At 40.2% G+C, this 23,633-nt stretch overlaps 1 protein-coding gene across 1 annotated transcript in view; it reads right to left on the reverse strand.

The window, feature by feature from the left end:
* Positions 1 to 23,633, reverse strand: part of UNC5D (unc-5 netrin receptor D) — a 259,865-nt gene that overhangs the window by 162,114 nt on the left and 74,118 nt on the right. The gene's annotated exons all lie outside the window — the stretch shown is intronic.

Consider the following 23,633-nt stretch of genomic DNA (forward strand, 5'->3'; position numbering starts at 1 on the left):
TGCAGCTTCCGGATTATTTGGATGCATGCATCATTTAAACAGCATACCTCCAAAGAGACCCGCAGCAGCTTTATTTTGGCAGTCTGTAACAGGCCAAAGAAACTTTTTCAAGAAGGCAGTTAAAAAAAAAGTGTTCCTGAGATTAACATTGAAATTTCCATGCCATTGTCTGTAAATCCCAAGGCATGACTCAACATTAACATTTTGATTCATTTAATTAACAATTACTCGCCACATAAAACAACTTCAATTATTGGTAGTTACGCTAATGAATTTTCTGTTTTCTACCATTTAATGCTGTCAAATTAATACACTCATTTAACACTATGGATTAGCATTTAGTACTATCTAGCATGGTGTAGTGTAGGGGTACTCAAAACCTTTTACTCTTGGGACCCCTCTTTACACCTACATGCAGACTCAACCTTGAGAACCATTGGTTTTGTGGTTCAAGTACTGCACTAGGACTCCAGGAGACCAGAGTTCAAATCTCGGCTCAACCACAGAAACCCATTGGGTGTCCTTGGACACGTTACACTTTCTCAGCATCAGAGGAAGGCAATGGTAAAGAACCTCTGAACAATTTTGTTCCAGGAAAGCCAAGTGATAGGTTTGCCTTTGGGCTGCCATAAATCAGATATGAAGGCACACAACGATAAGCAGCAAACTATCAAAATTCCAAACCCAAGCTCTGAGAAGATGTGCAGAGAGCATGAACAAGTCAGGGAAGAACTATAGTTCTGTAGCAAAGCACTCGTTTTATATTTCAAAGGTTTGATCCCTGGAATCATTGCTTAAAAGGACCAGAGTGTAGGTGAGAAAGACCTCTGCCTGAAATCCTGGAAAGCCACTGCCATCAGAGTAGACAGAGCAGCTGGACCAGGCAGTTTTCTCTGTGCAGTTTGTGTTGTGTGCTCATTGAAAAAAAGCATTCAAACACAAGCCTCTGTTGGAATTGAAGGCAGATATATTTCTAGATAGCAGAATGTCTGTGAGTGTAGTAAGGAACGTAACACTTCTTAATACATAATAGAGATGTATCTCCTCTATAAACACATCAGTGCTACTGCATTTTAATGGTCTTTTCCAAAGACATCTGGGAATTGTGGTTTGTGGGCGTGTGGAAAATTCTGCCAGAGATCTCAATCCGCAACTCACGTTCTCCTCACAAAATGACAGCTCCTTGGGTCCTCTGGGGAAAGAGAATGATTGTTCGTTTTAAGGCTGTAGCACGGTTATTCCTGAAATATTGGGGGGAAGCCTGTAATTCAGTGGCTCAGCACAAACTTTACACACAGAGAATCTAAGAATCAGTGCCCAACATTACCAGTTAAATAGAACTGGGTTCTATGAGATAGGAAGCCTGGAAAGAGACTGGAGGGGTAAATTTTCCTCTACTGCTAACCTGTTTGTACAATTTTCACATCTAATGTGGGAGGGAGATGGGTCACACTGATGCACTTTGTCTTTGTTTGCTTCTGTACTATATAACTCTTAATGGTCCATCTTCCATCAGCCTCACTGGTGATAGTGGGGTGAGGATGCGTACCAGCCTGTCGCCCCATTCAACCAGGTCTTTGAATTCAGGGGCAGTGTGGATAGACTTGGGAGAATTAATAGATGTAGGCGGGATAAAGACTGCCCAAAAAGGGCAGTCTCCCATTGCCCTGGTTTGCTGCATGAGGGAGCTGCAGCGGATAAACCACGCAGCTCCCTCGTGTAGCAAAAAGAACCCGCAAAAAGCAGGCTCTTTCTGCGGTGCGGTTGTGACACCACAAGGTGCCAATGGCTCACTTGTGGCATCACAAAGGAGCCAGGACGTGCAGATGCTAGGCGTCCGTCACGTCAAAATGGCGGCACCCATATATACAGGGCGCCGCCATTTTGACGCCCTTGTCACATGCGAGGTGCGAGTCGTGTCTGGAAGCACCACCCCTCGCATACAACGATGGCACTCCATAGGGCCCGTCTGACCAGTGCCATAATTATTTTAAGGGTCTAGTTCTACCATTGACTGTGAGAGGATGCTGGGAACCATCAGCTAAAGGGCTATGTACCATATATTTCATAATTTGCCACCGCTAATGTCTGTGTCATAGCACTAATGTGTTCAAGTATTTGGCACTGAAAGAACTCTTGGAGATGGCTAGAATTACTAGAGGACCTCCAACCTATCTAAAGAATGCATTACCATTCCTAGAAGGCTTTAGGAGACACACTTTATCTTTGGGGGATAGAAAAGGGCAGTCTGGAGTGGTCGAGAGCTATAGAAACAGCCTGGGGGTGCTACATATAGCCTTGGGACCACATTTTGAGTACACGTTGGCTTATAGTAAACTTGAGAAGAAATTTCAGTTGTGTAGGTTCTGTGGATTAAGTGAGTTAACTGAAAGCATGCATTGGTTCATAATCACTCTTACCATGACAAGTAAACATTGCTGTGGCCAGTAGGCCACATTTAAAGGTAATTATCCATGCTTTTTGGACACCGTGGCATTTAAAGCACCTTCCCACATCAATTATATGTGTCACAGAGAAGATATTCAGGAGGAAAGTAGGCTGGTGGCCAGACAAGGTTTTTCTTTTTACCTTTTAAAAATCCACTGCATCCTGTCAGAGAAATAATTGATCTCTGACCAAACAGGTCAATGAAGTTAGTGGTAAATACCCTTTTTGGTCTAAGGCTCAATGAAAGTTAGGCGGGGAGAATGAGGTCTGATTATACTGTATATCTACAGTGTTTATAGACCACTTTTAAAGTTTAAAAACATAGATGAAAAAGTGGTTTACAGAAATTTATCATAGGAATGGACAGTCCAGAGAGTGTAGAGAAGTCAGTGGCTTCGAAAACAGCCTCCAGTTGTGCTTTTGATACACACCCTTCTCCTTAAGACACCAAATCCAAAATTCTTTATTTTCATACCCTCCAGATTAACAATCCTGATCGACCATCTGCTGTCCCTGCTTTTAAAATGTCCCAGTTTCTCCCCCCCCCCCCAATACACTTTCCTTCTTTATCCTCAATGTATTCAGTTAATTCAAACTATGTTCAAAGTGCAAAAGTAATTTGTAATCAATTAACTCAACAGAGAGGAGATGGCTAGGACATGCCACCAAACTCCTAGCTTGCATGTTCTCCTTCATTAATAACTTCTTCCATCTTTGACCACACTCTGATGTTGTTTGGCCCCATGTTTTTCATCTGTGAAATATTTGCAGGTATGTATTTCTCGCACCTTGTCCACAAAAACAAAGATACATCACAACTTTAGAAAATCTATCTTAGAATTAATACACTGGGTCCTTGTTATCAGCGAGGATTTGGTTTCAGGACCATCTGTGGATACCAAAATCTATGGATGTTGAAATCACATTGCATACAATGGCCTGTTACAGACTGCCAAAATAAAGCTGCTTCGGGTCTCTTTGGAGGTATGCTATTTAAATGATGCATGCATCTTAAGAGTCCAGAGGTCGCACCAAAGCCACAATCACTTCCTAAGCACCAGAGTGCAGCCTTTGGTGCAGCTTCCGGATTCTTAGGATGCATGCATCATTTAAATAGCATACCTCCAGAGAGGTATGCAGCTTTATTTTGGCAGTCTGTAACAGGCCATAAGTTCCTAAAATAGTGTCATGCATATATATATATCTACTATGTTTTCAAGCCACGGATGCTTGAATCCATGGATAAAAAAGCTGGGGATAAGGATGACCAACCGTATACACATATTTCACTAACTGCAAAAAACTACAATAAATATTTTGTTGTTCTGGAAGGCCTTACTCCAAGAAAAAACAAAATGCCATTGGTTGTAAAATGTAAATGGAAGATTTGAGATTAGGTTGGTTCCCCTACCTCAAATTGCAATACTATTTGCATCCGTAAGCAATAATATACAGCTAGGAATTATCTGCTTTTCCACTTAGTGTAATTTAAAAGCTTTAACAGTATTTTAACCACTAGAATTAGGTTCAATAAATGGCATTGGTTTTCCTCTTTCATATCTCTCTCTCACACACACATTTCCAAGATGATAACTAATCACCTGCTTTGATAACATTGATGTCTGTCACAGAGATGGATTACCATCTTGCTGATTAGCAAGGATCCAGATCCAGATTAAGTATCTTCACTACAATGCTCCATAGAAACAACAGCATTTGATTATATCAGAAAAGATACATTTGACCACCTTTGCAGAAATTGGAAGTTGGGGGAAGAGACGCTCGCTCAGCGGAAGAGGATTTTATTTACACACTGGCAAAATGGCATTAGTAGTTATCTAGTGGGAAATCTCTAAGAGTAATTAACTTCTATGGGGAAATGTAAACATCTGTAGTCAGGCTCATTGCTGAATGGTGAAAAAATACACCTCCTCTAACAGATTCTGATAACTCTCCGAATTACATAGGAGTACTTGGGGAATTAGATTACTGCAAATCCTAAATATAAGCTGATCCTAAACTACATGGATTACCATTATCTATAGATTTCAGAGTTTTCTGAATCGCAAGCTCTACATGCCTAAAACCTCAAAGGGTTTTGAGTTGTTATAGAAAAGAATAGCAATGTGGAAATAGAATCGTGCCATGCTAAGCAGGTTGACTTCATTTTTATTTTGCATGCTAAGAAGAAAGCTGTTCAAGGTTGAAAGCTCCCCTGTCCCAACTCTGGAACAAAGCCACCAGCAAGGAAAATGTGGAATCTGGACATTGGGAATCAGTTTGTAGATAATAAGGAGACTACTCACTATAGACATTATAAAACATCTTCTTGGAACAATCTCCAAATAGAAGGAAATAAAGCTGAGATAAAAACAGCCAAAGCTACCTCTCTATGTAGTAGAAATCATTCGTTTCTCCAACAATTATCAGGAACAACACCTTGCCTCTAAGGGAAAGATTTTTAAGTGGCCTGATCACCATCTTGAGCAAAAGCTAGTGGTTGTGATACAAAAAATTAGAAGTGGGGAGAAAGAAGGTCTCTTGCTGCTAATGGAGCTATGAAGATCTCAGCTGGGCTGAGGTGACTTTAGACCTGAGAGAACATACCTTCTGATATTTTATAGATGAAAGCTATGTGAGTACAAACACTTTCATATTTTCAACTCTATTTGCCAAAATTGAAATAAGCAAAGGATGAAGGAGGAAAAAAGGAGGAGAGAGGAGATGGAACATTTCAAAAGAAGTAGAAAAAGTGTGATGGCACACGATTAATTGTGACTGACCCCACCAAATCAGGTATAGGAAAATAGCATCATTAAGACTTATTTTGAGGTTTCCAAGGTCAGCATGACAATTTTCAGTGCCACATCCCCTAGCCATATAAAGCCATGCAGTGAAAGCACTAGCATGCCGACGTGCCGCTTACATCCTCTTAGCATAGTGGTGCAGGCATCTTATACACTTTCTCCCTCTCACACACATACACAATTTTAATATTGTTTGCAAGAGTACTCTGAATACTATTCTCTTATTAATAATTGATCATGCCTCTGCCCTGGATCTACAGCATGCCTGAGACAAAGAGAGCTTAATGGAAAAGGAAAGGAGACTTCTCTTCACCTAGTGTAACCTGATTCTAAAATGAGCCCTCTAGTAACACTGCCAGGCTCTGTTCTTGGACTTGTCTGACCGTCTCCCCTTTTAGAACTGCAATAGCTAGAAAGCCAGCACAATGACCCCAAACAAGACAACAACTGAGATTCACTCTTCTCTAAAGAATTTGAGATTTCATTATTTGTTTCTTGAAATAGCCTTCATATTGTTCATCCTTATTCTTTTTAGTCTGCTGTAATGGGCTAAACCAGCGGGGTGCTGCCTCATCTTAAATTTCATGCATTCTTCACTCAGATTTCAAAACACCTCTGCAGGCAATCTGAGCATCATCTGCTAAGAATGATCTGACCCACAGCCTTTTTAAAAATAAATTCTTTTGTCTACAATAGCCATGCTTCTGAGGGATTCTGGGATTTTTAATTTCCAGGCTATTTTTTCCAAGCTTTGGGCTCTGTTACCCTCTCCACAGAGGATGAACAGGGCAAAGCCTGCCCAATTTCAAGGCGATACCCATGTCCATAGAAACAGAAACATAATCCAAGCAGTCTGAAGGCAAATAAAGCAAACAGTCCCAAGTCCAAAATCAAGAAGGGAATTGCCAGAGAGATTAGTTCAAATACAAGCTACATGCCAGAGGTACACAAAGCCAACGTTATCTGGGAGTGTTGGACTTATTAGGCTGAGATAATTGTTGTTGTTGTTGTTTGCCTTCAAGTTGTTTCCAACTTATGGCAACCCTAAGGTGAACCTATCACAGGGTTTTCTGGGGCTTAGAACATATGACTTGCCCAAGGTCATCCAGTGGGTTTCCATCAGCTGAGTTGATCTCCAGAGTCCTAGTCCAGTGCTCAAACCACTACATCACATTGGCTCTGATAGTGAATTGATAAGATATTATCACAGCTGGCCTCATTAACTTGACATAATTTACTTAAGGTGGAGGAGAATACTTCTGAGATTTCTGTTCCCAGAGACATAGCCAGGAGTTTGGGAAAAGTCGGGGAAGTCCAGTCTAAGTGCCACCATTATAATGGGGCTTGGGCGCAGCGGCACAGTGGCGCACGCCATTCATTGTATCTAACGGAAGGAGGGGCCGGACCCCTTGGTTACGTCCCTGATGTTCCCAACATTGGAGTTGTTGGTACATGACAGAGTGCAGAGCCTCTGCCTCCTCCTCCAGATCTAGATGTACTGCCTGAGATTGACCAAGTTCTGCTTCTGTTCCAAAAAGGCTGCCAGACTCCACTGGCTCTGCCTGGTGCAAATCTTCCTGGCTCTCTGCTTCTCCTTCTTCATCTGAGGAAGCCTCTTTCAAACAGATAAGGCACAACAAAAATGTTACCAATTTCAGTGATGGTCAATGGGGGCAGTGGGGTCTACATATGAGCCATAGTTCCTGTGTCTCCTACCTGACTATAGATCTCCCACGCAAACAGGTCCATTATTGAAGCATGATGCTCCAGCAACAGCACCTCATATCTACATGATGATGACAAAATACATAAAAATATGTCTCAGAGTTCCAGGTGCTGTTTGACTCATTCTAGCCAGCTTTCTTCAGACAAACAATATTATTAATTGAGTATGTTTGTCATTGACTACACAGAAATAGAAAGGGCTTGGGCTCTCAGAATTAATGATTTGTTTGTCAAGCCCAATACCTTAGGTGCAGCCTGGCAGCCTGTACTGTTGTCTGGAAAAGAACAAGAATTTATAGCTGGGACACTCAAGCAATTGGACACAATAGAAGGTAACTGAGTAGGCAGGAAAAGACAGGGAAAAGCGGATAAATTAAATTCTCAATTCCTTGCTCATATGATCATCTGTCACTACAGAAATTGCATGCAGAGTTTATTATTATTTACAATTCCTCTGTGCAGAGTGCTTTATGTTCTCAGGGTATCATCTATAGTGATATGCTTGCTTTTTTATTGGTTTCAGTGGGAACATGGGCTGGAATGGACGGTTGCAGTTACAAATGTGTAACCTAAGGTTACACATTCATAACTGATTCATACTCATGACCCTAAATATTCAAAATTGTGGCAATAGTGCAGGAAATAGAGAGGGATTATAAAAGTCCCCCAGTCCTGTCTTACTAGATCTATTCCCCTGTTGACTGGGATGCAGCAGACTGATGTCTTCACCCTACTTCTATGAGCAATATCTGCTGCAAGGTGGAATTGAGATTGGAAACCTGCTTCTGATTTTCACATTGGAGATCACTGATAAGAGGGGATGGAAACATTAGTCTGCTGTGTCCTGATCGACAAGAGAACAGACTTCTACCACTTGCAGTGGCTGCTACCTGGTAAGGATGACTTCAAGGTGGGTTGGACCAGGAGACACTACTCAGTTAAATATATTTGATTTAGATCTGATGTGCATCACATTCTGCCATAAACTGAATGTAGGCAGCGGCGGCAGCAGCAACAACACAAACAACATGAACATGGTCAGTGAGAGAGAACAAACCTGATGAAAATTACTGACACCAAATGCCAACAATTGCAAATGAAAACAGACGCCATCATGCAAAATCATGGATCCATGTAGACAATTCCACTGATGCTCTAAAGTCTTGAGAGAAATTGTACAGACCTGTCTAATGACACATTGGAGTGTTTCTTAACCCTGCTCATTGAGTAAGAAAGGCATTTATTTGATATTTAGTTAGTTTGATATCCTATCAATTAGTCAGTTATATGGACCTTTTCTGTTCTTGAAATCTATAGTTTATACTGAAACAGCAGAGTTACTGGAGATTATTCCACCACAATCACCCCCCCAAAAAAGTTAAAATTAAGATTGCAAGATCCATGATGCAGTGCATCAGGGAATAAAGCCATAAACTATTGAAAACAAATCCCATTTTGGCCATTCTGTAGGAATAATAATTATTCTCACATCTTTTTTCTTTAGTTAAAAAAATTCACTTTTTGTTGTTATGTATTTTCAAGCCAGCTTTGACTTATGTCGAGCCTATGAATGAGAGTCCTGGTCATCAACAGCCCTCTTCAGATCTTGCAAACTGCGGTCTGTGGCTTCTTTTATTGAGTCATCCCATCTCAAATATGGTCTTCCTCTTTTCCTACTCTCTTCCACTTTAATGAGCATTATTGTCCTTTTCAATCAGTCACATTGCTTCATGCTCATTGTGTCAACAGAGAGGTTAGCTGATACTGTTCCTCCAACTTAAATTGCTCTCACATTGCTCATTAGTGTGTGTGTGTGGGGGGGGGTCCATTTTGCATCTGCCTTTCCCCCCTTTCAGCATCTAATGACTATTTACAGAAATAGTCAGCAAAAATTGAAACCACCACTGAGTTTTCACTTATTTTTAACAAAGAAAAAGAATTCAGGAGTTCTAATCAGAAATTGTTCATATTATGCTTAGATTGATCCACACATTCTAGACTCTTCGAGATGTTCTGGATTATAATTCCTATATCGCATCGACATTAACCATATTATTAGAAGCATCTTGAGTATTATGGGCTACAAATATCTGGAAGGCCATATTCCCACCTAGGTTTTACATGAACCTGACTCCCTGCATTCAAAAATACACACAAGATTTTGCTTTGGCATTAATGAGTATTTCACTGCAGAAACACAGGGACATATGCATATCAGTGTGCGCATGTGCATGCACACACACACAACTACTTGTTTTGCCACGATCTCCTGTCACTGGCCTGTAATTTATACAGAAGAGACCTAAGGTAGGCACCACAACCATCCCCTATAATAAATAGAGGAACATGGAGGATGCTATATTTGTTAAGGCCTCGTACACCTTGCTCTCTATTAAAGTGTTATCTAAGATGCTCAGCAGTATGTTTTCTCTCAGCTAGAATATGATTTAATTAGTAAGTTAGGTCCAAAACACACTGCAGAAATAATCCAGTTTGAGACCGCTTTAACTGCCCTGACTTGATGCTAGGAAATTCTGGGAACTGTAGTTTTGTTTGACATTTAGCCTTCTCTCTCTCTCTGAGAGCTCTGGGGCCACAATAAACCACAATTCCCAAGATTTCCTAGCACTGAGCCAGGGCAATTAAAGCAGTCTCAAACTGCATTGTTTCTGCAGTGTGGTTTGGACCTTAGTTGTCTTTTGATTCTGCACAGTCAAGATTTAACCTAGAACTGTAAAGGGCAAATGTGATGTTGGAAGGAAACTATTTGATAGTAACATGAAGCAAGGGCATTTTAAAAAGAAAAAACAACTATAGAAAAACTCAGATTTTCAGATCAATTGACACTATTCAAAGCAGCTGATACTTGTGACCTATCACAACTCACAATAACTGGCATATTCCATTTGCACTAGGCTCATGTATTTCCCCTTCTTTGGCAGGGCATACATATGCCTATGTAACAGGTACCTGCACTTAAATTATGTACATAAAAAAAGACACAGACAGCTAGGTGCAACAGTGACAGCTATCAGAATTGACACTGAATACCAAACTTGTCAGAATCTCCATTATGTGATTTAAAGCCATTTAATAGAGTGCAATAAAGTAGGGAGACTTTCTGCCCAGCGTCTACATCTCTCCCAGGAGTTGGAACGCCTCCAATTATACCAAAAGCTGTTTTGTCAATGCAAGAGGAATAAATCATGGAAGATGCATTTCACCTTTAGGAGAGCCAAGCAATCAGCCAATCCATCATCTTCCATCAGGAAGAAATTTAGCAAATAGCACCAGAACAGCAGTCGATAAAAAGTGCTTAAATACTACCCTGGCTTTTACTTGCTGTGCTTTTAATTTGGTAAATAAATGTCTTCCGTTGGGCACACACCCTGGAGTCTCGGCAATGACGTGGATTAAGTGGTCTGTTAGCTCCACGGTGCTGAATGGATCTCCAAGGTACAGAGAGCTGTAATGGCTTTGAAACATCCAGTCTAAATCTCCCTGCTGTTTAATTTCAAACATTAAAAGCACGCATGTGGGGGTAACAAAATTCAAGAGTTAAAGAGGCAGACCTGTTTTGTTTTGTGGAGACGGTTAACAGTAGGCATAAGAAATGCATTTCTTATCAACAAGAAATACTCTCCTAATAATATCTGGTGCCTTGGAAATTAAATCATCTCTAGAAGAGCTCACTTGCCTCTTTCTTAATTAAATGTAATGTTCAGAGGGGTGGTTTATATGTAAAATGAAGTTAGACGGCAAAGAGTGAATAAAGTTTACTTAATAGATATGGGTAGCTAAGCTGGGAGGTTTATTATTTCATCCTTAGCTACTTACGCCCAAGTGTGGGTAGTTGCATATGTATATATAATAGATTTAGATGTGTATTAAATACAGCAGTACCTACTTTCTCACCAATTCAACCTCATTTTGTTTTTGTTTTTCAAAGAGGAGGGGAACACATACACTTTTTGTTTTGTTTTATTTCTCTGTTCCAATCCTTCACAATAGCCTACCTACATTTTCATCCAAAACATGGAGCCTGAACAGACAGAGCAAAATAAAGCTGCTTCGGATTACTTTGGAACTATGCTGTTTAAATGCTGCATCCTAAGGACTTTCTGACTTATGGTAACCCTAAGGAGAACCTACCAAGGGGTTTTCTTGGCAAGATTTGTTCAGAAGAGGTTTGCCATTGCCTTCCCCTGAGGCTGAGAGTATGTGACTTGCCCAAGGTCAATCAGTGGGTTCCATGGCCAAGCTGGGAATTGGACCCTGGTCTCCAGTGGGAACAACTTTACTGCTTAGTGATGCTGAATCCCATTGCTTCTGCTAGAATTGGTAACATCCGTCCTTCTTGCACCCCTCCATGCATTCTAAAAAACCAGTTCTGCAAAGCCAGTAAAACATCTGGAGCATGTGTTCATGATTAGGGAAGGCTACAGCAAAAAGGGATGAGGAATAAAGTATTGGTTCTTATGGTACTGGACAGGAAAGTCCATTTTGGCCAATGTGAAGAACTGAGTAGAAGTTCTCTTTATAAATCTACAATGAGGAAAGGGGGGGGGGGAGCAAGAATGGGGCCTAGAAGCTCATTTTTCCCTCCTGCTGCCCCCTATTGATTCAGTGCCAAGAGCTTTAAGCACATGCCTAGCTCTCTCATTGAAATCAATAGGATTTGAAACTGCATCACTTTGATCAAACCATGTCCTAAGGGTTTCTAACAATATTTTCAGAAAGGTAGTAACATTTTACCATTCCCCAAAGACCTGTATAAATCAGAAAAGCTAAACAGAGATGCTCTTAAGTTAAGCGAGCCAGACAGCTCAGGTTTGTTCCTTAAGAGTCACATTTTATGGGCATGAAAGCAGGGCTGTGAAATATCACCTAATGGACATTAGAGGTGATACAGATTGGATTGTAAAACCCTTCCTAATCCCAAAATAGCCGTTAAGTACCATTTTCATTGCAAAATGGGCAAAAGGGTAGAGAAAGACACAATAATTGTCTTTGACAAACATTCACTCGCAAATGCTGGAACATGGTAAATTGTTGCAGTTTTGGTTATTTCCCTTCTTCGCTCATTTGTACATTATTCTGTATTTGTACCCAAATTAAGATGTGGCTTCAAGTTGATGTCTTTGATAATAACTATTTCTCCCAGGGCCAGGCAGTTCTGTGAACAAAATATATCAGGTTGAAGGGTCATTGTAATAAAACCTTGAGATTGGCTTACTGGTGATAACACAGCCATCCTGAGATGGCACTGAACCAAAATGCAATAGCTGCAAAGTAAATGCATCCCTCTTGTCATTTCTGCTCACTTCTGAAGTTCAGCAACTTCTTCTCTACTGGTCATTACTTAAGAGCTTTTCTCTTCCTCTGTATTTCTCTAGCTTCATTGTCAGCAGCCTTTATTTGTTTGAAAACTGTGTCCACACACTATAAAATCTAGATGGACCTTACATTTTCCAGATTCACAACAACACTAGATTATTAGGCAAGGCAAATTGTAACAAATCTGGCTTAAGTGGCCACATATTCCTCCATTCCAAGATTGCCTCATTGTAAAATGGTGGTCCATAAGCCAGTTTGCCTGAATCATTTTCAGCCACATCTAGATGTCTCACAAAACTACAACATCTAGAATTCTATAGCATTGCGCCATGACAGTTAAAGTGATTTCCACCTGGATTATTTCTGCAATGAGGATGCAGCTCGAATCAGACAGTATGAGCTGTTTCCCACAGGCAAAACCAAAAGATGGCTATCGATATTTTGCTGGGTTTATTCCTATGCCTTTAAAAACAGCCCGAACTATTACGATTAAGTTGCTAATATTTCTCCTGATGCAGGAAAAGAAAGAAATAGGAAAAGTCTCACCTACTTCATTTCAACATGTTAAGCTGCTATTAGTAGTACATTCTTAGTGGCCCTACTTCTCATCAGACACTCTTCTGCGCTGGAGGCTGACATTTGAGGAAAATGAACATCCTGATGGAACTGGCTTCTTAGTAAAACTTATGCAATGACCCTGATTCTCTCCTTTCCCTCTCCTGCATCTTGGCTATTCATTCTGTTATATGTTCACTCAGCTGCAAGTGTAGAGTATACAACTGGTATACTCAAGTTTCTGGAATCTAGCCTACCTACTGAGAAATGTTGTTGTTGTTGTGTGCCTTCAAGTTGTTTCCAAGTTATGGCAACCCTAAGGCTAACCTATCACAGTGTCTTCTTGGCAAATGTCTTCAGAGGAAAGTTGTCATTGCTATCCTCTGAGACTGAGAGAGTATGACTTGCTCAAGGTTTACTTGGGATTCAAACCGTCGTCTCCAGTGTTGTAGTCCAATGCTCAAACCACTACACCATACTGGCTCACAATGCCAGGCATGAAATTTGGTATCTTACATATGCAAAGCCCACTCAGTTGTAGCTCCTATTTGACGCCCAGCTTTGCTTTTAGTTCCACACTGCAGTAAGTTTTAACTCTGAAAGTCTGTTGCAATGCAAAAGCTAGTTCCCTTTAGTACCAGTGAAAAAGCCCTGTTGTGCAGCTTTTACCATTAACTCATTTAAATTCCACTTTGTTTATATTTGATGGGAAATTAGCATTTCCTCATACAAAGGAAAAGAGTTCTCTACCTTGAATACTGTCTCGTTCAGCACTTTATTCAGACCCAAATTAAATCCCCAAAGCTTTTACAGTTTCTAAGGGATTAATAGCACTGATATTATGCTATTAAAAGTTTTATTGGAAAAGAGGTGGAAAGCTCTACTCCTAGCATTTGTTAATTAGCTGGTATTTTGCAGAGGTAACATTGTGTAGCTGTATATAATTAGGCCTGTCAACCAATTATAGAGTTTTTACTTGATTAATCATCTGCCTTTTAAATGATCAATTAATAATTCAATTGGCACACATTTGCCGGTAGCCAGATCAATATAAATGGTTTTATGGTTGCTGCTATTGGGTTGCGGGAGTAAGAGGTAGATTTAGAGATTCTTCTAGCATAGTGGTAATTTGCAAGGTAATAGTAGGGATGGGTTGGGATTTAATTTGGCTTTTCTGTGACTAGAACATTCCTAAATTCAAAAATTTCTTCACTGACCCAAACTTTACTACACTGGTGCCTCGGGATACGAAATGATCGCGTTACGAAATTTCCGGGATACGAAAAAGTTGGATTGGAAAAAACTGTTCCGGGTTACGAACTATTTTTCGGGTTACGAAATTCATTTCGGCGCGAAATTCAAATGCGAAGCGCGGCTATAGGCTTTCCAGCGCTAACGGAAAGCCTTTTCGGGTTGCGAAATTTTCGGGTTACGAAGGGAATGGCGGAACGAATTAATTTCATAACCCGAGGTAGCAGTGTATTTTCTTCACTGTTCAATAGCATTGTGTATATGCGGATGCAGGCAGTTCTGGAAAACAAATGCCTGTGTTTGGATGAGGCATACATTGCTTTTGCAGCACTAGAAATCATTTTCCAGACTTGTTCTGCACAAAACATGATTGTTTTGCTCAGAAAGGAACATTTTTTCTGTCTAGAAAACAGCACTTTTGGAACAGAAAATAGAAATTCTGCAAAGAAGACCTGTTTCCTGCACAGAAAGTCCTGTTCTCTGCGCAAATCAAACACATGCAAATTTTGTACAGAATATGCCCTGAAATAAAACATTACCTGAATAAGATTTTTTCTCCTGTGCAGAAAATACTGTTTTCTGTCCAAACCAACCACATAAAAAGTTTGCATGAAATACGTCTCAAACTATGAATATCTCATTTGTTCAAGATTATATCAGGTTTTCTCAGCTCGAAAAACAAGTTTTTGACAACTGTTCAAATAGTTTGAATATTCTTTCCAACCCTGATCTGCAGATTCACGGGGGTCTTGCAAGCGGGCTTCAGGAGTTTCATGAACCAGATGGAAGACTTCTTTTAAAGTGTTATTTCCTGATATTTTGAAAACAGTTTTAAAGTGTATTTTCCCCCAGGGTCCATAGTATTCACCATATTCCCAAATGAGTCTGTCTCATAGAACTAGGGGGGAAAAATCCATCAGTGATACGTTCATTGGCCAAACGAAATGCACAGTATATTTGTTGCAAGCTTTCAAAGCTCCATGGGCTTCTTCATTAGGCAAGATGTTATAAACCAAACAGGAGAGAGAGAGAGAAAAAACATAATTGGACATAGAACTAGAGTTATTCAATACTCCTATAAGAATCTCTTTAAGTTGCTTTTAAGAAGGCATAAAATGACATGCCGAAGCCATCCTGAACAGAGCAATAGTACCCAGAGTATGATGCCATAATTGCTCAGTTATGGATGACTTCAACATGTCATTTAAGTCTTCTTATAAATATCTCTTGCAGTTTGGCCCTGTATTTAGGGCTCTTTATTGCGAGTGTGTCATCACAATCATTTCCCACATTTCCAACCATATCCCCTTGTGGCAGTCAAATCAGTGTACAGATGCTGTCCATAATTAGACAACACATGTTGTGATGAGTTTTTAACTGTTATGTCTCTCAGAAGCAGCTCACCAATGAGAATATGTACTTCAGTAGGTTCTCCATGTATATTTTCAGTGGGGTATAGTGTATAAAACAACATATTTGATAAATGGTGTGGGAAAATAATAGCCTTGTTGGATACAGGTAAGGTCCACAACATTATTTTTGCTAGATTCTCTCACAGGCAACATACTACCGCAAAACAAAACAGCCAGTTCAGTTGAAAGTGAAGGCATAAGTATGCAAACAGAATTTTAATTTCCCCAACTGCCTTCCTGTGAATCATTCAGTGGCATGGTGTCAGCTCCAATGACTGTTCCTGCAAGAAGGCTTCATCAGGAGCTACATACACATACAATAGGCCGTATTCAAAATGTTAGTTAGTCATGATTCATCTCCTCCTACACTGCCGTTGCACACACAAGTTAGGCACCCAGAACACAGAATCCAAAAAATTGTTAATGGGAATAAGGATATTGGTTAAAAGCAACCCATCCTCCCCAAGCTGGGAAATATAGCCTTGCTCAAGGGAATTGGCTCTTATACTGATAAAATTTCACAGTACTTTCTGGCTGGCCAAACTGCATGTCAAGACACATTTAAGGCTATTCACAGAACCCTTTTCAGAACTGCATTAAGCACAGCAACAGTCTTGAAAGGATTGTAGAAAGCTACCCAGAAGCCTGAGAGGATCATGCCAAAGACATATCAATCCATGTTTGAATATGGTGCAACAGCTTGACTTAAGACCAACTATGCAATGAATTCACAACACTGCTTGTTGCTGTTGTTGTTAGCTCCCCTTGAGTTGTCCCCTACTCATGACAACCCTATGGATGACACACCTCCGAGAACCCCTATCCTCCACTGCTCTGTTCAGGTCCTGCAAATTCATGTCTGTGCCCTCCTTAATTAAGTTCATCCATCTGGAATGTGGTCTTTTTCTCCTTTTTTCTGTCTGCTACCTTTCCTAGACTTATTGTTTTATGTAGTGATTTGTGTCTTCTCATTATGTGGTCAAAGTATGACAACTTCAATTTGATTATCCTGGCTTCCATGGAGATGTCAGGGTTGATCTGTTCCAGGACCCATTTGTTTGTCTTTTTAGCTGCCCATGGTATCCTCAGCACTTTCCCCCAGCACCACATCTCAAATGATTGATTTACTTTCTGTCTTCTTTCTGTCCTTCAAATATCACAGCAGTGGGAGTTGGAATGGAGGCTGGGGCACTCATCAGTAACTGGTGACCAGTCATAACAGAAGTCATAGAGTCATAGAATCATAGAATTGGAAGGGGCCTCCTGGGCCATCAAACAACCCCCTGCTCAATGCAGGATCATTGTAAATGTGCCTGCTCTTCTCAACCTCAAAAGCCACAGATGTGGCAGATAGAACATGGTGGATGGAGCTATCAGCAACTCCTTTGTCCTAAACATGACGGATCTATGCCTGCCTGTTCTTCTACTGCATCAGTCACCTAACAGGGCCTCTGGCAAACCGTTAAAGTGATTCAGATGCCTGCTACCCAATCTTCCTTCCAGCCAGTTCCGCTTTTCCCTTCCCCCATCATCCCTTAACTAAAAATAAGCATATTGGAGAGTATGCTGGCCTATGAATCACTCCTTCCATTAAAACAAATGCCTTCTGCAGTGATTTTGGCCCATGTACTGGCCCGTTCTCTCCCTTTCCATCACTAGGTTGGTTATGCCAGAGAAGGAAAAAGTCATGGATGAAACTATGAGAAACTGAATTGAAGCATCATCACTGGAGGAAGGACCTGGCATCAGAAGCTCTAGTAATTAGTAAGTGAAAGAATTAATTAAATGCATGCAATCTCATGATGAATTTAATATTTACTAAATTAATTTTAATGACTGCAATTTATTTTGTAAAGAATTTAATATTTAGCCCTTTTAGACTAATTAAAACTTTTATGTTATACTGGAGGAGAATTTTGTAGATACCGGAATTCTTAATTGTATGTGTTTTTAACACTCTGTCTTTTATTGTATTCACTACCTTTTTGTAAGAAAGCACCACACTGACATCCATCTCCCTACACTTGTATGGATTACAGCATGGTGTAGTGGTTTGAGCACAGGAACATGACTGGAGATGAGTTTGAAGCCCCATTCAGCCATGGAAACCCACTGGATGACATTGGGTAAGTCACATCTTTCAGCCTCAGAGGAAGTAAACATGCTCTGAACAAATTTTGCCAAGAAAGGCCCATGTTAGGTTCATCATAGTGCCACAATAAGTCAGAAATCATTTGAAAAGCACAAAATAACAACCTTCAAGTCAGGTTGCATTTGTCCTCTAGTTTCAAATAAGGTCACTAGAGGTCCCCTTCCCTCATGTCCATATGTTTGCAGAGGTGTGATCTTGAATCAAAATACAATTGCTCTCTAGTTATAGATATAGTCGCTAGATGCTCTCAGATCTACCTCTATCTCCATATATTTGAATAGAGGTGCTCGTGTCAAGGTGCTTTTGTCCTCTAGTTAGCTACATTAGATGTTCTCAAATCTATGTTCAGAGGAACACAACTTTACCAAGGGAGAATATTAGAAAATCATGACAGAGTTTGAGCATTTAGAAATACAGATGGTTTGACTCATTTTGGGAGGTCACAAGCCTGAATCCACAAGCAGAACAGTGGAGAATAGTGGGGTTTGGGGACATCTCATTCACAAGGTCGCCATGAGTTCACATCAAGGACACTACTAAAGATGTGAACAATGTTCAACGTTTCACTCACTGCAAATTTGGTGAGTGGAGGAAAATTTCATTTGGGTTGGCAGAATACTTACTGAGGGGCAATGCACTCATTCTGCTCATAGCTATACCCCTACAATCCTACGCAAGCACACGCTATGGTCAGAAATGCCAAAACCTCCCTTACATGAAGTAAGAACTAATGTGCCAAATCCTAGTCTATAAACATAAAAATGCATAAAAAATGCATTACTTGATCCATGTTGAGCTTTACAGCCAAAGCAAATGACATTAAATGCATCATTGCATTTAATGTGCCTTCTTTCCCACTGCACAAAACGGAGCACATTGCTCATTCGGATCAAATAGCAGTTGATGGTGTTGGGAAATTATTTTCAGGATCATGGCTCACAGAGCAAAGGTTAACCTACCTTCTGTACGCTGGGTTCCCAATCCTTTCCAGAACCCTCACCATTCTCTAATATGTATATAATTAATTATTCATGCATTTAAATTTATTCACGCATTTAACATTTCCCCTGACCCTAAAAATCATCCTGTGTGATACCGGATATATTCATCTCTTCTTTAAAGGCGATTTGGCAGGACAACCATTTGCAATTGCAAGGGATCGCCAGGTGCCAACGATTTATAGGCCTGTTACAGACAGGCCAAAATAAAGCTGCTTCGAGTCACTTTGGAGGTATGGTATTTCAATGATGCATGCGCCCTAAGAGTCCAAAAGCCGCACCAAAGCTGCCACACCATCTTTTAGAACTGCGCGTGGCTTTGGTGCGGCTTTTGGACTCTTAGGGCGCATGCATCATTGAAATACCATACCTCCAAAGTGACTCGAAGCAGCTTTATTTTGGCCTGTCTGTAACAGGCCATAGAGAACCAAAGAAATGTGCTTAATAAAGGCAAACAAAAAACCAGCAGTGATAGCATAGAAGTCTGTCCATAACTAACATGCAATCCATGACTCAGATTTGCCAGTCCACTTTGTTCGTCTCTAAAGCAAGACAAAACTCTGTTGTTTGCACTTCTAATCTCGTAAAACCCCAATGGCAGTACTATACGTGCCATGGGGAAAGGATTGCTAATTTATGTAAAATATTACAGAAAATGATCTATATGACAGGTTTGATATAAAATGTTAAATGCAAACCATTACTCACTGAAGATAATTTGAAACAGTACCATGTCAGGGGAGTCATTAGATTAGAGGATAAAAAGTAGAAATAGGTATTCAGATATTTAGACATATTTGCATAATCATCTGAAGGAGATAACAGATGCTCTCCTGGGCCCAACTAGCACACAATGAATAGAACAACAGTTTGAAAACTTAGCATTTTTTTGCACATAATCATGTCATAGGCACTCTTCTCCTTGAGTTTCCAAGTTTACTAGAGGGATCTCTCTTTTAAGGAGCAAGATTGAGGAAGGCTTCACTAAAAGTTAAAAAACCTAGTTTGGGGAAATGAAGAGGTAGCAAAGGCTATTATTTGGGAGTGAGCTTAGCTGAGCAAAGATTTAATTCATACTGTGTAGTGTCTTAATGAACCATGTCTGCAGGCTGGAATAGCATGAAAAATGTTCTAGTTGCATGTGCTCCAAAGAAAGAAAGAAAGAAAAATAATACAGAAGAAAACAGAAGGAAAGCTTCCAGTTGTGTAGGTGTGTGTCTGTCTTTAAGTCACATATCAGCTTATGGTGACCCCATCAATTTCATAGGGTTTTCTTAGGCAAGGGATACTCGGATGTGGTTTTGTCAGTTTCCTCCTCTGAAATATCGCTTACAATACCTCACAAGGCAATATTATGATTTAAATTCCAGGCATGAAATAGGAACCCCAAAGAAAAAGCAAGAAGGAATACACTTCCCCCTCATCCCCTGATTTTTCTCTATGCAAATCTCTCAAGCTAATCAGATACAAACAAGAATGACACCCAAATGCCTTGTTATCACTTCATTCATTTGCCAAAGGATGGAGAATTGCTGGTGTTCCCAATGTCATGGTTCTTGGGCAGGAAGGTGGGAGGACCCAGGAACTGTGCACCTTCACTCTTCCTCACAGCTGTATCACTGACACTGTGCAAAAAAGTCCTGAACATGGCCAATCAATCTATCACAGCCTAGCTTTCCCCATAGGACCACTGTGTTAGGGCCCTTGCATGCTACACAGTTATGGAACTGTGATTCCATTTTAAGTGTCATGGCTACATCTTGCAGAACCCTGGGGTTTGCAGTTTGTTTCTAAATGCTCCTCCCTAAACTGCAAATCTCAGGATTTCATTTAAAGTAAAATCATAGCACCATAACTACGTAGGGTGAAAAGTCTCTTTATTAAAAAGAAGGCATGGGAGGGGAAAGCAAGACACTTTGGACAATATCACACAAGACTGTTATAGGACTCTTATTCTACTTTAACTACTATGGCTGCCTCCTGTGGAATCCTGGGATTTGAAGGTTAAGAAAGGGCATTTAAAATTCTCAGCCAAAGAGCTCTTTTAGACCTACAGATTTCATGATTCCACAGGAAGCAACCACAGCAGTCAAAGTGGAGAAATAGTGCTATAACAGGGTAGTGTGATACTGACCTCATAGATCCAAAAGAGTGACCAAAAGAAAGGGGGCATAAAGGGTGAGGAAAGTGTCTCAGATTGCCAATTTCGAGTATTGTGAAAGAGTAACAACCGCCACTGACTTAATTTATTACCATTTTTATTGTATTCATTTCTCACAGGAATGAAGAATTGCTGTTGAGATTTTATTGTTCATATCCCCAACTCACCTGGCAGACCTTGAACACTATAAACTTTTAATCAGGTTTGTCGGGTGGGTGGGGGAATATGTGCTGCTCTGCCTTAGGCGGAAACATGTTTTGGGATGACTCTGGTAGAAAAAACGATGAACCACAGAGGTCTTGCTGCTTTCAGCTGTGTTTATCAGACAGAATTGCATCCAAGCTGGGAGCCATAGGGTGGGGAGGAGTGGAAATTGCCAGAGCAAAACATAAAATAAAATATAAATCCCAAACCAGTTAAATTTACTGAGCAGTTATATCCATCATCCATAAACTGAGTTTAATCCATAAAGGAGCTAATTAGATATCTGAAAATGGAATCCATGCATCAGTACATTTGGAGAGACTTGGTTGGGGTTAATGAACTGCTAGAGAACAGTCCGCATATTGGAAAGATATTCGCAGTAGGTTTTCTGAGCTAACCAATAAAACTATTTCAGGTTGTTGGGTTTTTTTTTTAAATCTCATTAGGTTTCATATGGCTTGCACACCTTGAAGGTTCAGTTCACTGTGCACTTTCTAGGTTAACACCTCTTGTCTTGCACTGTGTAGCAACCATGTGCTTACCAAAGACCTTTAGAAGAAGACGGGTTGGCATTCAAGACAGCTGCTGCTTCATTTTTATCTGTCTGAATAGCTATTTGGTCCCCCCTCCCCTGATTATCCTAGATAGTAGACTAACACTGTCTCAGACAGATAAGCAGCTCAATACCATCCAGCACTCCATTAAGGAATTTAACTGAATCTGCAATATATCAGACTTCCCTACTTTGGAAACTAATTTGGTGTTTGAAGTCAAAAGGACAGCAGCTGGCAGCATGGATGGAGAAATACAATATTAGCCTTGAAACAACAAAAATGTTGAGGTGGGGGATGGGGTGGGAGAATACTTAATGTTGACTACATGTTTATATTATCACAAAATAACTTAATCTAGGCAGTCTTTCTATTGCTCCAAGCCAAAACTGCATTAACGTACGTATGTGATCTGAGACATCCAGATGGATGCAGATTTGAGAGGAGACTCATTGCACACAGTAGGGAAAGTTAACCACATCTGACATTTAAGAAGCCATTAAAATACATTGATTTTGTAATGGGGGCATGTGCGGGCTTCTACTTATCCCCACCTTTGCCACCAATGTGAAAACGCCCTCCTGCCTCATCATATGGCATCAAATCTGGATTTCACTGTGCTTCCATCATTCACCTGATCTCTCCGCTGGACATCACCACCCTTGAATAACTACTGCCATTACAGATATTTTGTGTCTGAACTCAAGGTTTCCAACATCCCTTGTGTAGTGTTCTCAGAAGCACAAGTATATAATATAAATGTTTTTAATCAAGTTATTTCCTTCCTCAGTATGAAGGAAAATGTAAATTTTGGTAAATTCTTATCAAAAGCAAACTGGATAGAATCCTCACCTTTTCCAGTCTTGGATATGATCAGGGCCTAGATCAGTGATTCTCACACTCTGGCCTTCCAAGTGTTTTGGACTTTGTCTCCAAGAATTTCAGACCTTTAGCCAAAATGACTGACGCTTCTAGGAACTGAAGTCCAAAACATCTGGAGGACCAATTTTGGGGAATCATTGGCCTAGATGGAACTCCAAATGGGAACCTTGCATTCCCAACCTTGGACTCTACCAAAGGAAGGCATGAACCAAATGTAATAACAATGCAAACAAAAGTACATTCATATCCTGTATTTTGATATGAAGACTCTAGAGTAAAACAGACATAAACTGAGAAAACAGGATGCCTTGGGACAATTTTTATTGGACAGTTAAAATGAAATGGTTAGAGAGGGTTTGGGGATTTTTTTAAAAAAGAGTTCAAATTGCAGTGGGGAAAAAACTGCCTCAATATGGAATATAATATTTCAACCTGTTCAGGAAGGATATGACTTTGAACTTAAATGAGCCAACTAGGTCCCCATAAACAGAACACGTTTTCTGCTAACAGATGCATTCTGTACACATAAACATATGGTATCTTCAACTGTAATTGGGATTTGTGCTGCTGATTTATTTAGTTTTTTAACCGTCAACTCCATATTTGAGATTAGATGTACTGAGGTTGCAAAAAACATTTTTAAGCTAGCTTCTCAACTTTATATTATCTTGAGAATATCCTATCCAAAGAGGAAGAAAGGGGGGAAATATGTGTCAGATGAAGTGTCTCCAATGTCTATAAATTTTTGCTGTGTCCAGTCCTATCGTGAATGGAAATCATATGGAAGTAGGAGAATTATAGAAAGAGGAATGTTTAAGGGCTTGTTAGTATTGTGGCATGTTGTGAAGCAGTAAATCAAGGTGGTTTATTCTGAATTTTCACATCTTCTTTGCAAATGAACATGTAATGTGGGGGGAGCAGAACTGAAGAAACTAAAGCTCAGCTGCACATAAAGAGGTCTGCACATGAGCAGTCATAGGCCCAGGGGCTCCCCAGAACTTAACCAAATGAAAATATGGATGCACAAACCATACCTTGCCACCATCGCCACTCTATATATTCTTAGATACCTCTCAAATTACATACTCAGATGGTGAAGCCCAATAGGAATGAAGCCAAAAGTGGGTATCAAACAAGAAGAAGCTACATT

The sequence above is a fragment of the Sceloporus undulatus genome, chromosome 6 (assembly GCF_019175285.1).
Source record: "Sceloporus undulatus isolate JIND9_A2432 ecotype Alabama chromosome 6, SceUnd_v1.1, whole genome shotgun sequence".
NCBI classification, from domain to species: domain Eukaryota; kingdom Metazoa; phylum Chordata; class Lepidosauria; order Squamata; family Phrynosomatidae; genus Sceloporus; species Sceloporus undulatus.